The following is a 12,652-nucleotide window of genomic DNA, read 5'->3' as shown; positions in this document are numbered from 1 at the left end:
CGTGTTTTTTTGGTGGTTTTTTATTGGGGGGGGGGGGGGCCCAAAAAAAAATCTTGCACCAGGGCCCTTTGTTCCTTAGCTCCGCCACTGCATGGATGGCGCCTGTTACGATCTGCAAGGGATCTGTGAACAGATTCCCTTCTGAATTGGGGCTTAACAGAATGGATGTCATTTTTGTGGAAGTGTTAAAGTCATTTTTTTTTTTAAATCATTGGCTGTTACACCGTTAGGGACATTTCCTGTCTTCCTATTTGGTCATGGGCACGGGAAGTATGGGAAATTACTCTAAAAGGTATCATTTTCATGAAACCATAGATGCACACTTAGGACAAAGACAAAAAAACACAATTACATTTGGTAGTAGAAAGTGATATGACTGTGCGTGGGATTAACAGATTCTTCATTTTGTACTTTGCTTTTCAATAGATGGTCAGACACCTCTGGACGTCACACAACAGGAGCTCATGACAGCCAACGTTGGAGAGTCAGTGACCATCACTTGCTCCTTTGAACTAAATTCGCCTTCATTTACTGCAAAATGGACTCGAGGCTGCAATCACAGTCTGCTTCTTACTGATCAAACCTGTTACAATGGCAGAATTATTATTACTTCTGATGGAGAGCCTACCAATAAAACAACTGACTCAGGGACCTCGTGCCGTGAGAGGTATTCTACACTGACTATCGTCAATGTGACAGAGAATGACTCCGACACTTACTGCTGTCATATAACGACTGCCCGTGGGCAAAAGGGAGCTGGAGCTGGAACCAGACTGGAGATCACACCAAGAACGGGTATTGTGTCATAGTACATAGCTGTGTCTAACATACAGAACCATCCAATACAGTTTCCTATTGTTTTACTATGAAATCTCTCAGTTGATACTTGTCTACCTACTTAACCATTACGGTTACATACCATTTTAGCTCCCTTTATGTTTACAATTCATGCAGCTGGAGGCGGTTCTGGACAAAGAGCATCTACACTTATTGCTTGTCAGTGGTGTACTCTATAGGTTCTGAGGTAGGCAGCCTAAATCACATAAGCTGTGACAACCAGGAGTATTGTGGATGTTTCATGAAGTCATAATGCAGGTCTTCTCTCTTGTGTAGCCATTCAAAAGCCCTGACACTACTGCTTGGCTGTACACTCAGAACTGTCACTCAAGTGACACTTTAGTATTCCCCTTCACTTCCCTGGCAGCTCATAAAATGTTATGAGACACTCACCCACGAAGTATAAATCAGTCCCTCCTTGCCTGTTTAGGGTTTACAGTTCCATTTCTGCCCCAAAAGCACTTACCGACCTTCCAGTGGCGACTGATATCATAATGTTCGGCGTTCGCCGAACGCTAGAACATGCAATGTTCGAGTCGAACCTATGTTCGACTCGATCGTTCAGCCCATCCTTACTGATAAAACAGATCCACACCGTTTACATGATCCTTGATTAACTTTTATTAAAGAACTTTGGGAGAGAGGGTCAGGGCACAGGACACCCAGGATGTTGTAGACTCCAAAAGTGATAGAACAAAGTACTTGCGGCCTTTACAGGTAGAGAACCTTTAAGCCGATTGTGGCAACCTGTGTCTTGAGCTCCTGGCTGTGTAGTACTTGATGTAATAGCTTCTAGTCCATTTCAGAATAGATCACCATGCTGCAGTAGAGGATCAACTTCTCAGGTTCCCTGTACTTGTTGAAGTTGCTCCATGTCGTCTCCATCCTCAAACTGCAATCTTTAGGCCCAGTCCTGGGTCTCAGCCTGAGCACATGCCTACCCTTCCTAGGCAACAGGTTAGAAGGGTCAGACAATCCACAAAAGAAGGCCTGGGGGAAGAGACACTCACAAGGTCAGCCCCAAATATTTATGTTCTCCCCCAGCATGTACCACTGACCATGAACCTCCTAGTGATTGGCTAAGAAGACACACATATTCATAATCGGTTGCCCTACTCTATTGCAGGGTCACACATAGCAGCAGACAGATACACACAATAACGTAGAGCATAGGAGAAACTAAATAAGCACAGATTTAAATCAGGATCAGACTGACTGACAGCGATACATTTAAATTGTCTCTTCTGCTTAAAGGAGAGCTATGGGGTTAAGGCTTTTCCCCATAGTTCTCTTTAGGGTAGCGGGAGGACACAAACTAGCGTCCTCCCGTCACCCTAAGCTCAGTATACCGCAAGCTACAGCTCGCCGCAGCTGGATCCGCCCAGCTGCGTGAGTGACAGCTGGCTCTGCCTATCTAGAGGCAGAGCCAGCTGTACCCGCCCCTCCCCCGTCCGTCAGCGGCAGAGGGCTGTGACAGGATCGAGAGGTGAGCGAACGCCGCTGTGTGTTCGCTCACCTCCCGATCTACTGAGCCGACCTGTGACTGTCTCATTGTCACAGGTCGGCTAGAACTATGAGGTGAGTAAAAAGCACTCACCTCATAGTTCTCCTTTAAGGCTCAGCGTAGCCACAGTTATGCAGGGAGGTAAGGGGCAGAGGAGATGGACCTGCACAGACAGTGATTAGACACTCCCAGAAGGGGAGAGGGCTGTGATGTATACGGAGGGAGGGAGCTGTGCCAGGGAATTTATCCTTTCTGGAATAGTCAAATTCCTTAGCAAATTTAAAATGTTTATGGAAAGGTGAAATGCTGCCAGTAAGCATTTATAATACTTGATTTCTCTGTGATTTACCTGCAATTTTTTAAGTCAGTGACCGGGTTTATTTAAGACATCTGTTCGCTGTATGTGAGATGCAATAATGTTTACTGATGTTAAACCTGCTTCTTTCCTGCAGTTTCCTTTTTTTTGTAAAAAGGAAAGGACAAAGCAGAATATTACTACCCACCAAGTTTAAGTGTTTATGTGTCCATATTTCCTCTCCATTAGGTACAGAGCAAGCTAAGGATACAGACAGCAGGCTAACATTTATCCTGTATTGCGTGGTAGGGGCCGAGACCTGCATTATACTGGTACTGCTCATTGTTGGTCTAAAATATTGTCTCAAAGGTATGTTTGGCTGTAACTCTTTTTATATTTGTAAATTAAAAGAAGACTATGGCCCAACCTTTTGTGGACATAGTTTTCTTTAGGGTTACAGGAGGACATACAGGTGAAACTCGAAAAATTAGAATATCGTGAAAAAGTTAATTTATTTCACTAATGCAACTTAAAAGGTGAAACTAATATATGAGATAGACTCATTACATGCAAAGCAAGATAGTTCAAGCCGTGATTTGTCATAATTGTGATGATTATGGCTTACAGCTCATGAAAACCCAGATCCACAATTTCAGAATTTTTTTGGCAGTGTGGGCAGGTGCCAAGTCCTGCTGGAAAATGAAGTCAGCATCCCCGTAGAGCTCGTCTGTGGAAGAAAGCATGAAGTGCTCCAAAATCTCCTGGTAGACGGCTAAGTTGCATTAGTGAAATAAATGAACTTTTGCACGATATTCTAATTTTCCGAGTTTCACTTGTATACTAATGTCCTCCTGTGACTCAAAACTCAGCATATAGTGGGCTATTGCTCGCTATATACTGACAGCGCAGAGCCGCGCTGCAACTGGAACAGATCTTGATAATGTTGTCGGGATCGACCCTGCTGCCTGATTGACAGCTGGCTCTGCCTCTCTAGAGCCAGAGCCAACTGTGCCCACCGCCCTCCCCTATATATCCCTCCAGTCAGCACTGGAGGAATGGAGAGGGGAGGGGGAATCCCCTGCGGGGAGCTGTGACTGACAGTACAAGTGTTCGACTGACAGGCACCGCTTTCTGCAGGGAGAAGATCTGGAACTCAGCGATCGGCGGTATGCGATCGCTCAGTTCCCGATTTAATAGAGCCGACGTGTGGTCAAACGTCAGTGTCAAGCGTCGGCTCTAATTATGGGAATGAGTGTATTTCACGCTCCCCATAATTTTCCTTTAAAGGAGAACTATGAGATGAGTGATTTCCACTCGCCTCATAGTTCTAAGCCGACCTGTGACAATGAGACTGTCACAGGTCGGCTCAGTAGATCGGGAGGTGAGGGAACACATACCGGGTTCCCTCACCTCTCAATCCTGTCACAGCTCTCTGCCGTGACAGGGGAGGGGCTGGATTCCCCTCTCTGATCCGCCAGCGCTGACTGGCGGAACGGACGGGGGAGGGGGCGGGTACAGCTGGCTCGGCCTCTAGGTAGGCAGAGCCAGCTGTCACTCACGCAGCTGGGCGGATCCCGTCATCTACGTCGGGATCCGCTCCAGGTGCGGCGTCTCAGTATACCGCGAGCTGTAGCTCGCGGTATACTGAGCTTAGGGTGACGGGAGGACGCTAGGTTGTATCCTCCCGTTACCCTAAGGAGAACTATGGGGAAAAACACTGACCCCATAGCTCTCCTTTAATGCAAAATATGAATTAAAAACTTCGGGGTGGGGGGGTGTAAATTCAGATCGTCCACCAATGGAGAGCTCAGGATGATTTATTGCCATTAGAAATCTTTATCATGATGTATATAAATTGGGCAAATGTTCAGAGCATGAATAGTTGTCAAACAAAGCAGTGAGCTGATTATCTCCTGCCTTACAAATATGCTCCATAAAGACTGATGCTGAGTAACAGGCACATTTAATCAATTACTCTTAAAATCAGTTATATATTTAATTAAAAATGTTTTGCCTACCAGAGCCCTGGAGAGCAGTAAAAACCTGACATGGGTTCCCTTCCCTAACCAATACGAAGGAGAAAAAGGTTTTTGCTTGATATAGACTTTAACCCCTTAGTGACACAGCTTCAGAAGTTTATTTAGTTCCTCGGGGCTGAAGTAATTTTGCCACTTTTGCTATGTGTTTGTTTAACCATAATTTACATCTTACTCATGCATTGCACCAACACATATTATATACCGTTTTTTAAAAGACAAAATTAGCTTTTATTTGATGTATGCATATAGAAATTCTTATTTTTTATCCCCAAAAATTAAAATAAATTTAAAAAATACATTTTCACAGTTTTGGTAATAATATTGTGTACATACCGTATTTTGCGGTCCATAAGACGGACCGGACCATAGGACGCAGGGAGGTCCGGCGCGCCTTATGGAGCACTCGAGACTGTAGCTTCTGTGACAGCTTCTATGACAGAAGCTGTGACAGAAGCTGCAGTTAGTGACCGCTGAGACAGGTGGCGCTGTGATTACAGCGCCACGGTCTCAGTGATGACACAGAGCAGGCGAAGAACGTCTATTCTTCGTCTGCTCTATGGTTATCTCGATCGTCGCCGCTGCTCGGTTTTAATACGAGTGATCTCATTAGATCACTCGTATTAAACGAGCAGTGGCTCCTGCTGCTGAACTCGATCGCCGCCGCCGCTGCTCGGCTTTAATATGAGTGATCTCGTTAGATCACTCGTATTAAACGAGCAGTGGCTCCTACTACTCGCCTGGCGCCCGAAACTGCATGTCCCGGGCGTCGGGATTCGCTCCATAAGACGCAGGCACTTTTCCCCCCTCCTTTTCCCCCCTCCAAAAGTGCGTCTTATGGAGCGAAAAATACGGTAATTGGTGTAGCTAACAGAAAGTAATTCATAATACATTATATTTATTTGTCCGGATTTATAGGGTATACCTTATGTCTGGGATTTCAGTTTATTTTGGGAGTTATAGGTCACAATTTATAGTGTGGAACAATTTTAGAGTGTGGTATGTTTGTCTCCTATTTTTAATAGCTTCCTCGGCGCTATATTTTTTTGGAATTTTTTTTATTAAACATATTTTTTAAATGTTTTGGGGGGAATCACTTAAATGATAATTGTACAAATGTACAGTAAACCTGTTAAAAAAAATTGACCCAAAGCCATTATATTTTCCCTTCAGGATAATGCATGTACGCATGTATGTAATACTGTATAACTGAAAAAGCATAGCTAATGATATACCCATTTATTTTACAGGTTCACCTAAGACTGAGAACAAGGTAGGTTTCTACTTCTGAAATTTTTTATACATATTTATTACATCTATATACAGGGGTTTGTTTGAAGTTTTACGAGCAAAATACAACATCAATAGTAATAAGTAGGGATGCTCCGATACCAATCTAGTATCGGTGCCGATACCGAGGTATTTATACGCGTCCAAAAAACTCTGATGCTTACTTTCCTCTGACCAGCAGTGCCACGAGGGAACATGGAGCTGGCTTCCCGGCCAATCAGAAAGCCAGGCCCACGGGTAATGACTCTCGACCTGGCTTTCTGATTGGCCGGGAAGCCGACTCCATGCTGTTTGGTCATCTCAATGCTGATTGCCTGGCCGGCTCCATGCTACCGGAAGTACCAGTATCAGTACTCGGTATCAGCGAGTACCAAAATATAAATATCAGTACTCGTGCTAGATACCGAAAAACCAATATCGGTGCATCCGTAGTAATAAGGATTACCGGGGGAAGGCAAACTCTGCACTCCAGCTGTTCTGAAATTACAAATGCTATCATGCCTCTGGGAGTCATGTCTGTGGATGTCAGAGTCTTGCAACGCCTTATGAGACTTGTAGGTCCACAACAGCTGGTGTGCCGAGGTTCTGTAACCCTGGCCTAGTGATTAGCATAGAGTGGGTCCTTTTTTCCACATTCAGTTGTTTTCCAATTGTAGAACATATCACTGGCTGCTAAGGGAGATAAAGTCAACACAAGTGAAACTTATATAATAAATTCTAGTACATTACATTATTTTTATTCATCTGGATATGTTAGAAATTGTTTTGCTCAGAATCTTGAGCAAAAAATGTGTTAAACACAAACTCCAGACAAAACCAGATAAAACACCTAAGGTTCTGACCTTACTTCTCTCTAATGAAGAGAAAGCAGTACAACTTGGTCAGGGACCCACCCCCAGTCTGTGATTGGATAGTGAGGCACTGGCTGCCAGACCACTCCCCACAGCCTCTTCTCCACCTCCGCTCCAGCAGTCTAAGCCCTTACATCTAATACAGTCCATTCACCTGTATTAGACTTGAGGACTCCAAGAAACATACTACAGCAGGAGCAGAGAGGGAGAAAGGTGAGTGTTGACCGCTGCAGGACCGAGCATCAGCTGAATATTTCTTCTTTATTTGAGCCCCTAAAGAAAAATGAGCAGTTAACCCCTGCAGTGTGGGGCTAGCCCCATTGCAAGGGTTAATTTTTCTAAAACATTGAGTTCTTGTTTAAAACAGTGCACAATAATGTGCATAATAATGTACATGCTTTAAAGGGTTATTAAACCCTCAGGTTTTTTTGCATATATCTACTGTTAGTAAGCAGTAGATATATGCAAAAACTTTTTAAAAAAAGAAACAGGTTTAAACTTACTTGTGTCTTCGGCGCATGCTCCCGTCCGAAAATTTGAAAAATCTTGGGCGGCCGCAAAGGATCTTGGGGTGCACGCATGCGCAGTTCAGATTTTCGGCCGGGAGACGAGGAGAGACACAAGGTAAGTCTATGGACAGCGTGCACCCGCATGCAGACACCGTGGGACAGGAAGTGCCAGCGACCACAGAGGAGTCAGAGCTGGATCGGAGACCCGCAGCTGCGCTGGAGGGACAGATGAAAACAACAGGAAAGAAAAAGAAAATCGGATTAAGAAACATCATTTAAGGTAAGTGCTGACATTAACATTGGGGGGAGGGAAAAAAAATTATACTTTAATGTCACTTTAACATATCGCAACTTGGAATATTTTTTTCAATAAATGCATGACTGGATTACATGTGGGCCTTTTATATCTGCCTATAGTTCTGCTTTTAAGCTGAAATAAATATTTAATAGCCAAGTAATAAATAATACAAATTAAAAAAAACCCTATGCAGCCTTTGCTGCAATACTCGCCTTCAGTCCATAGTTGTCTCCAGCAGTCATTCCTTTCCACTAGATGTCCATAGCCTTTAGGGTTGAATGACAATCAGCATCACTCAACCCACTTCCTCGGGGCAGCGGACATTGCATAACCTGAGCTCAGAGTATTACTGCACTGAAAATGTCATTACATTACACTCCATTCAGTGCAGTAGTATGGAATGGCCACCACCACCACCAAAGAAACAGATAAAGAATCATTGGATAAGAGAAGACCCTTGGTGGGGCCTCAGGGATGGTGCTTTTTTTTTAATTAGAACAGAGTTCTGATTTAATGTTTTCATGAAACCATTATTGTGTTTTTTGAGCAATTTATTATACTGTTGCTCATTGATGATGTTGTCTAGAAGACTGTCCTTTTGCATGTAGGGCTTTAGGTAAAATTACAATTACTAACAAAATGTATCAAATCAATTAAAATTAGAGTTATACAAGGAAGGGTACTCTTTCATCTTACCAAGCAGAAGCATCAACAGCAGCAAGTTTATTTTTCATGTTGAGGATACTCTCTAAAAGTATCCTCACGATGATAAATGATGATTTGTAACAAGAGTCAGAACCATGCATGTAGAGGAAGTCTATATTATAATCCAGCACTTGTTTTTTGTAATATCAGAAAGTTTGTAGAACTCAGATTTACTATTAATAATCCCTTTTTGTGACTGTCTGAAACTTCAGGTCTTGGAAGAGGAGTTGGAGCATGAACCGAAACTTCATTACGCCGAGATCTGTCCGCCGAACCGACAGAAGCGTGCCAGGGTTACACAGACGGAGCAGAGGGTTACCTACGCTTCCGTCAAGATGTGGCAGTGAACAAATCTAAGTGACTTTTCTGTAACAAAAAAAATTATGAAATAAACAAGGTGCCTAAAATTAGAGCACTGATCATTTACATCTTATAAACTTTACATTATTACAAGTGTATCCAAACCCCAATTTTTGTTTCGTCAGGTCCCATTCAAAAGACTTCCCTTCACATCCTGTCTTCTAAACAACACGGGATAGAAGAGGAAGTCTCCCCAAGTGAGATAAATCCCCTCCTGGGAACTGCTGTCCCCACTGGAGGATTTCCACTCAGTTCCTGTTCAGGGGATAACTACAAATTTTGGCTTTTCCCTTATATTCAGGTCCGGTCACCAGGACAATTAGAGAGAGTGAATTGACACAGACAGTAGTTGGGACATACTGTACCTGCTACACTGACTTTGGGCAATAGTATGGAACAGGATGTTAAATATTAGTAGGGACCTAACATGGGGTTGTAACCCCTCATCACTTTATACAAAGCTTAAAATATTTGGGCTTTAGCTACACTTTCAGGATATTTGTCCTTTTCCAGTAGAGTAACAGCGCACAAAACTGGGATTTTTAAAAATCATCTTCTGGAAAAAAAATTCTCAATAAACCCATCGCACCAAATCAAATTAAAATATCTTTAATGCCGAGCTGCCACAAATATGCGTACAGCCGGTGTCCCTTGTTTGTGCTGGGAGCGCATTCATTTGAAGGCTGCAGCACAGTGGCTGCAATGTCATGGACAGCTCCCAGTCAATGTTTATGATACAGAGTTGTGGGTGGGCTCCCAATCATGTGGCAGCAAATCACAGCGATCACATGACTAGGATGCCTATGTAACTCTGTCTTTATAAACTTTTAAAGGGCTGGCTGAAGAGGGCTAAATCAATTTTTTTTAAATGCAAGCTGTGCAAGTATCGTATTTTGATTTGGTATCAGTTACCAAGAAATTATGTTACATTCCAAAAATTGGGCAAAACTTGCCCTCCTGTGTGTATCTTTGGTGACCTCATGGTTCAAATAATGCTGCTGGTGGACTGCCATTGAAGTGTATCTTTTGTTTTGCCCTGTATGGATAAAGTGGAAGTTTTCTTTAAGGTATGTGCCATATTTGTAACAATATTACTCATGTCTTCTATTCTATACCCTAGTGCTTTTCTAATAAGGAACCAAGACACATGTCTATTGTTCTTTTTGTCTGTTTTTTTTCTTTACATGCCTTAAGAAATTACATGTTCCATATACATATCTCTACATATCTTGAAAATTAAAGTGACACTAAACTTAGGAGTTAAATACATTCAAGTACCTTTACTAGTAAAACAAATCTTATTTGTCTATCACTCTGATGTAAATCATCAAATCATCTCTGAATTGGTGCTGAGTTTGACATTGTCCTTCCTTCTGGAGGGTGGCTACCTTTGTTCCCCCTGGTCCCTGTGTGTGTTGTAAAGTAGTCACCGCTCCAAGATCACTCCTGTAATGGAGTACAATCTCAATGCAAATTAATAAACTAAACATGAGATCGTAGTCCATCACAGGAGCGAGTTTGGAGCGGTGACTATTTACAACACACACAGGGACCATGGGGAACAAGAGTAGCCCCCCTCCAGAAGGAAGGACAGTGTCAGCTCCAATTCAGAGATGATTTGAGGATCTACATCCGAGTGATACACAAATAAGATACATTTATGTTAATAGGTAAGATACTTGAATACATTTTTAAGATTTCACTCCTAAGTTTAGTGTCACGTTAAGTAAAAATTAAGTTGTCACCTTTAAAAAAAATTAAGTTGACACAATAGCAACCATTATTGTTGAGTGTATAGAAATCAAAACTCATCTCCAGTCACAACCTGGAAAGGTTAACACTAGTGATGAGTCCAGGTTTGGACCAAACCCAATCCAAACCTGAGCCCCCCGAGCCCAAAAGTAGCTTCTAATGAACACAGAAGGAAACTCCTTCTGTACCACTCAATTATCCTGTAGGGAATTTGCCACCTACAGCATGACAGCCTTATATGGTTATATTAAGTAAATTCAATTTTCTGTTATGTGGCCATATAAGGTAAGTGATGTCCGCACAAGTGTCTGGAATTCAGAATGCCCCGGCCCTCTGCTGATTGGTCAAGAGGTTCATGTAGCTTCTGTGTTTGGATGAGCTCAGGTTCGGTCCGAACCCATGCTCATCCCCAGTTAAAACTTCTGTAGGCTTTTAAATACTATCTCTGTTCCCATAGAATGAATTTCTCTCCATTTCCTGTCCTGACACCTGTCAGCTGGATAGGAAGTGAGGAAAAATATCCATCATATGGAAACAGACAGTTATAAAAACCTTCCTTAGTTTATTATAAAATGTGTTGCTAATTTTGACTTCATCTTTATTGGAGGCATTTCCCATTCCATCCTATTCTGTCTGACACCCATCAAATAATCAGGCAGTAAAGGGAAGTCTTCTAAAAGGGGACACAAAGAACAATTTAGACATATCAAAGGATCTAATCATTCCCCATCCTATCTAAAACAGAAATAAAAAATCGGCTGCAGTTTAAAGTTTTTCTCGTTTCAATTCTGTTAAATGTTTACCGAATACATTGAATTTTAGATTTTGCTAAATGCTTAAAAATAGTTTTTTCAGATTTTATTAAACGCTGATTGTGTTTGTCATATAATGGCTAAATAATAAACTGTCTGTCTAAAATACATTTTTGGAATTCAAATTACTTTAAAGCAAGACTTCATTTTAAACTCCCTGGACTCCCGGTTACCATGCTATAAAACTTACAGATCCTGAGAGTTTCAACAAAACCTGAAGTGTATGCATTTCTAAAATCAAATCAGAATTCATTAAAATCATGAAATATTAATTAATAATAAAATAAAATTAAAAAAAAAAAACAAAAAAAGTATTTTTTTTAGTAAAGTGCTCCTATATAATGAAATATGCATTTGGATTTACCTTTACCCACATTGGTCCAGCACTATCACACACCTAGCAGAACTGTTAGTGTGTATTGTAATAATTTGGTACTGCTAGGTCTTATTTTCGGGGTAGGTCTTACTTTCGGGGAAACACGGTAGATTAATACCTGCTGTATATTAAATTTAAGCCTTCCCCCATATCTGCTAAAACAGTGTTTTTTTTTTTATTGCTGTCTGCGTCCCTGCTGCATGCTGATTTCCCCTTATTTTCTGTCCTGGAGGCAACGTTTCAACCAGAACATGAAGTTTGGAGAAATCTCCTGACCGGTCCTGTCTGGTCTGTGGTGGTGTGCTTGGAGCTTGTGTTGATGGTGAAATGCAACTTGCAGTGGACATCAGTATGAGATGCTTCTGACATCATTCAGAATTAATTGACACGCACATTTGACCTGCAGTTGTCTTAATTTTTTATTTTATTTAATGTGGTCTTCAACTTTTGCTGCTTTTGAGACCTTAAACGCAAGTGGGTCTCTCAACTGTCTATTGAATTATTATCAGAAATGATAAAAATATTTTTCAGCACTAGACAAGAAAATATTATTTGAGTTTTCTGTGCAACTACGAGGTCACGTTATATTTTACCAAAGAAGACCTATATGAGCTGATTTACTTCAAGTAACACTAAACTCAGGAGTTAAATCTTAAAAATACATTAAAGTGCCCTAACTATTAACAACAATGTATCTTATTTGTGTATCACTCGGCTGTAGATCCTCCAATCATCTCTGAATTGGTGCTGACACTGTCCTTCCTTCTGGAGGTTGGCTACTTTTGTTCCCCATGGTCCTTGTGTGTGTTGTAAAGTAGTCACCGTTTCAAGCTCGCTCCCGTGATGGACTACAATCTGAGGTTTAGTTTTCTAATTTGTATTGAGATTGTAGTTCATCCCGGGAGTGAGCTTGGAGCGGTGACTACTATACAACACACACAGGGACCATGGGGAACACAAGTAGCCCCCCTCCAGAAGGAAGGACAGTGTCACCACCAATTCAGAGATGATTTGAGCATCTGCAGAC

This window comes from Nanorana parkeri, unplaced genomic scaffold (genome assembly GCF_000935625.1).
Source record: "Nanorana parkeri isolate BGI_ZX_2015 unplaced genomic scaffold, ASM93562v1 scaffold780, whole genome shotgun sequence".
NCBI lineage: Eukaryota > Metazoa > Chordata > Amphibia > Anura > Dicroglossidae > Nanorana > Nanorana parkeri.
Note: the sequence above shows the minus strand (reverse complement) of the source record.